Raw genomic sequence first — 5279 nt, forward strand, 5'->3', positions numbered from 1 at the left:
ATGTCATGATCATAAACACATAGCAAAGAAACAGAACAGAGAATGTGTATCATATGGAGATCTGCTTTAATTATCTTAGGTTAGAGGACATAATTGGGTACTTTCAACATACTTCCTTTACAATCAAAATATATATTTTTGTCCTACAAGGCCAGATATTGTCAGAGTTCTGATTTATTTTATTTTTTTTCTTGCATTTAAAGTGGATGAATCTGGATTCTTCTATATTGTTTTGATATTTTAAGTCCTCATTGCTTTCTTAGTTTCTTATGTCCATTTAGGAATAAAATTCTTAAACTTTTCAGAGAGATCTGAAATCAGAACTTTGAAACTTGGGCAGTCTGGATCTCTTTGAGCTGTGTATTTCCACCTGATGGCCCTCAAAACATTGTGAGTGCTGCAAAAAGTCAGGAGCGCAGTTAGAAGAAGAAAACATTTTATGTATCATTACTTTCTCTTTCCTGCGTTGGAACAGATCACTTCTGTCATTTCAATAATGTTGCTAATAACAGAGAGACATTTTTCCCAGTGCCATAAGAACTCGAAGACGCCAAATCACACTTCTGTTGCTATTGTGCTGCTTTGAGTAGCACAAATGGTAGAGTGCTGTTCTAACAGAAGTACAATGCCACAGGGACAAGAGTTTCTGAAACGTAAGTCTGTGTAAGTATTTATCATCTCACTCAATAACTGAATGCTTAAATTGATCACGCATAAATTCTTGAAAATTAGATAGACAATGTGGAGAAGTTACAAGATTTTTGAAAAACAGTTGGCTGATTTCTAGAATTCTTTTCTGCTAGAGAATTTTCATTGTAAAAAGCGATATTCAATTTTAAAAGATTCAGGGAACTGCAACAGTTTTACAAGTTTTACCTGTAGTTAAAAAATTAAAAAAGTAAGCAACAGCCATGTTACATTCATCAAAATCAAATCATGTCGAACTAATATAATTTCTACTATGACAAAGTATCTGGCTTTGTGCATAAGGGAAATACACAGAAGATGTCATAGCTTTGACTTTAGCAAAGTTTTGACATTGTGTTCATGAAGGGTATACAGAAGAAATGAGAGAAACATTACCTAGGAGAAGCTTGTAAGTGTGGGATTAGATATCTACTGTCAAAGAATCAAAATCAGATAGCACTATAACAAGGTATGGATTTTTAATGAGGTCTCATACTCTGAATAATTTCATTTACAATCTGGATGAAACAATATTAAAGCCACATATAATACCATTGTGAGCATCTGCACAGCATCTCTGAGTACAGAGAAGGTTCAGAATTTTAAAAAGTTGGGCATGAGTGGAGAAAAGTACAGTGTTGTTTGGTGATGTCAAATATAATGTAAGACTCTTCAAACTACAGAAGTAAACAAATATCAGAAAATTTCTCACCTGGAAGCAATGTTGCAGAATGGGATGTCAGTAATATCAATTGCAGTTGAACAAGTGTGACACCCAAGAAAGAGTTCTTGTGTTGCTGCACAAGTGCATAGAAGGCACTATAATATGGAAGAATGGACAGAATTTGTAAAGAGCCCTCAAAAGAGAATGAAATAGATTTGGTCAGGTCTATAAAGCATAACCTAGGAGAAAAGTTTAAATAAATTATTATCACTTAATCTAGACTAGAGAAAATTGAGGGAAAAAAAGACTACATAACTCCTTACCGTCCCTTCTAGCCATGTTTTCTCTGACTTCTACAAGGGGAAAAAATTATATATATATATAATATGTAAATATATATGTATATATATAACTGAAGAACAATATATATTTAAAATAATAGTTCACTTTAGAGTTCACTATATACAAAGAAGAAATTGTTTTAAAGTAAAAGTATGAGCTCAGTGTGTCATTTCACAAGTTCCTGAGAATTTTAAGCAGAAGAAGATAATATCAAATTAAACAGTTCTATATAGGGAAAAAAATAAAATAAACTAAAAAAAAACTAGAGAAATCTCACCAATTTGATTTCATTAAGTGTACTGAGTCATTGATGTATCATATGTACTGGGCTGGCATCTGAAAATGGGTCAAGAGATGTAATAATTGGTCAAATAAAATACTCATGTGACACTTCTAAACACTTGAAGTTAATTTACTTCCATACTTTTTGCCCAGTTTGCTGAAAATCCTTCTTGGAAGCATGTAATATACAACCAAAGATCTGGCTTATAAATTTCAGAAATACGTTGGCTTCTCATCAGCTCAAGAGAACTGTTCTAACTGCCCTTGGAATTTTTGATGGCCTCCACTCCCAGTGACAGAGTACAACAGAGATAGTATGTTTTTGCTTAGTGCTCAGAGATCCAACAACTGAAATAAAAAAGCTGAGAAATTGCTCATCTCTACTTCCAACCCAATACTAGCCAAATGTAGAAGAACAGACATAGCAAACGAAGAAACGCAGTAGCAAATAAACAACAAAGACATAGAAAAAATTACATCTTCACAAAAGTGACTGTAAAGCATTATAGCTGTCTTCCATTTTATACTATCCTGGAGTAGTAATGCAGACTGAGATGTCTAAATTTCTCTAATCGAAATGATCTTATCATCTGCCCAAATGGATTTACAATCTATATGTATAAACTACCCTTCAACTTTCCACTAGGATTCAGTGGAAGAGACACCTCTAGAAGCTAACTCATTTGTCCTGTCTTAGACATGTATCTTAGGTGACATTAATTACTCTCTTGAAAAATCCCGTTATTTTTCTGCACTAGAGACAGAGCCTGTAGTGACCACCTCAGACTTAAATACCTAGTTTATGGCAAATGTATCCTTCCCAGGGCTTGAGACACTCTAGGCAAAAAGAAGTTGAATCTGCACTGAATGATGTACGCAGCTGGTTTTTACAACACAAAGCAGAGAATCTAAGTAAGAGTGCCACATATCATTGGCCTGATACAAAATCTTATTTCCAAAATTCAAAATATTATAACAATGAATAAAAATCCAAAGTTATTTTAAGGAATCATCTTTAAATATTTTAAACACTTACTATACTTCCAATTTAAACTTTCAAATATAAAGAAGCTAGAATAATTAAATAATAGCTGAAACAAAATTCCAATAAAGACTATGTTTAAGAATTCCGATATCAACCACATTAAGTATGTTCCTGTGCTAACAGTTTTTCATAATTCAAACAGTCCTTCAAAGAATTGGAAGCTTATTACACTATATTTTAATCAGAGTGTCAGTTCAACAAAGAAGATTCTCCTAGAGACCCATAGCAGCTTTATCTTGGGGACAATATCTTGGGGAAATACTCTTATGGCAATCAGGCTTTCAAAAATAAATTTTAAGGCAGTGATAGAATCATAGAAGTCGTAGTACCAGGGCTAAACAGGTATGTGAATACTTTCCAAAATGTGAGAATTATATATATATGGTCAAATTCACCACTTAAGTTATGCCTGAGTACATTTTTGACTTCATTGCAATCATTAATTAAATTCAGTATTCTGTGGTGTAAGTTGAAATATTATTCTATCCTATCTTAAATCTTTTTTCATTTTGCTTACTTTAATTACAGACTTAGAAATAAGCAATAACAGAATTTGTCTCCTACAGATCTGTTATTCTAGGAAAAGGTATTCACAAGGTGGGAAATACCTTGGGTGCACTTAAAAATGGGACCTTGAGGTCCATTAATCATGACAATTCTCTGTGCTTTTTTCTTTTTTCTTTTTCTTTTAATTTCTATATAATGATGTTTTAACAAAAATGAAACGTTTTAGAGAAGAAGTGTGGTGCTGGGATTTGAGTCTCCAGATCTGAGTGCATTAATCTCTCACCAAATTTTATAGTAAATAAACACTGTTTTGGGGTAGAAAGGGCTAGAGAGGGAGTGGAAATGTTGTTTTAATGGTTTCTTACTCTCATCTCCTCCATTTAGCTACATAAATAACTGAACTAGGCAGTGCAGAATTTCCATAAAAATGAAGAAGTAGGGAGGAGAAGTGGAAAGGGGTAGAGTGTGAAAAGAGTAATCTCCTAAAACAAATCAAGTTCCAGTGCTGCTAACAATCAGTACAGCATAGCTGCCATGGAGCTACTTGTTTCTTGATCTCCTATTTCCCTGATGCTTTAGTGATAGAAAATGTGACTTAACTTTCAGATTTGGGAAAGAATGTGTGGTGCAGGTAGGAAAAATTATGGCCTTCCTTCAAATGATGTTGAAAAGGTATTTTGATCACAAAGGTAAATCTAGGCATAGAAGAAGGAATGTGTTGGCTCATGTTGAATGCCTGGGCAGCATACTCCCTGGTCTCTGAAAACAGCCAAAAGTAGATGGATAAAAAAAGAAAATAGAGTAGAACATTATTCTATAGAAGTGTTGCAGCTTTCTGGGAGCTCTTGTTCAGCTACTCCCTTATCTAGATATGTCTTTTGCTTAACAATCCTGGGCAGGTTTGCCTTCTATTAATAAATATCACCAATCATTTCTGAATGCACACAAAGATTAAGCGTCTGTAACCTCCATGGAAAATGCAAGCAAAGCTCAGCCACAGTAAAATAGCTATCACTTAACAGCATTATATCAGAGTAGATAATAATACTTACATGATAATAGGGTTCAGCAGGGGAGGCAGGATATAGAAAATCAGTTTCACACTCGATCAGGTTTTCAGTGGGTAGCAGAACAAAGGTAATTTGCACCTTGGGGAAATGTGCTTACTTGGGTTTTGCTGGTAGTCCAACTTCAGCATACTTTGCTCTAGAACTCAGAAACCCAACTGAAAAGTACTATAAATACCCCGCGTTTTGTGCTATGTATTATTTCAAAGTATTGAACTTTGAAGGTCAGCCTGAGCTTCACTACCAGCTACTAGCATTAGCACTTCAGAAGCTAGCAGGATTCTGTCTGGAGATGAACTGCATACAGAATAGGCATGTCGTCAGGAAAAGGAATCCAAGATTAGATTTGGGCCATTGTTCTTACATTGTAAACTCTGGTCTACTGACAGCTGGAACTGAAAGCATTCATTTGTTTCAGATAAATCACCAGAAAGGTATTAAAAAGAAAAAAAAAGGTAATAACATACTGATACCACTGACTCAAATCCCATTCATTTTGGAAACATAAAAGCAAAAGGTTTTAAATGTATTAATCTATGATTTTTGGTCGTTCAAGAGTGCCTGAAATATCCACTCTTAGGGGCATGAAGTTGTTGATGGCTGATCTATGCCTTCTCAATTTTGAATCTGAGATAATGAGGTAAATTAGTTTATATCAGTTCATTAGTTTAAATTTTTTTAATTT

Source organism: Meleagris gallopavo, chromosome Z (assembly GCF_000146605.3).
Source record: "Meleagris gallopavo isolate NT-WF06-2002-E0010 breed Aviagen turkey brand Nicholas breeding stock chromosome Z, Turkey_5.1, whole genome shotgun sequence".
In the NCBI taxonomy this organism is placed as follows: domain Eukaryota; kingdom Metazoa; phylum Chordata; class Aves; order Galliformes; family Phasianidae; genus Meleagris; species Meleagris gallopavo.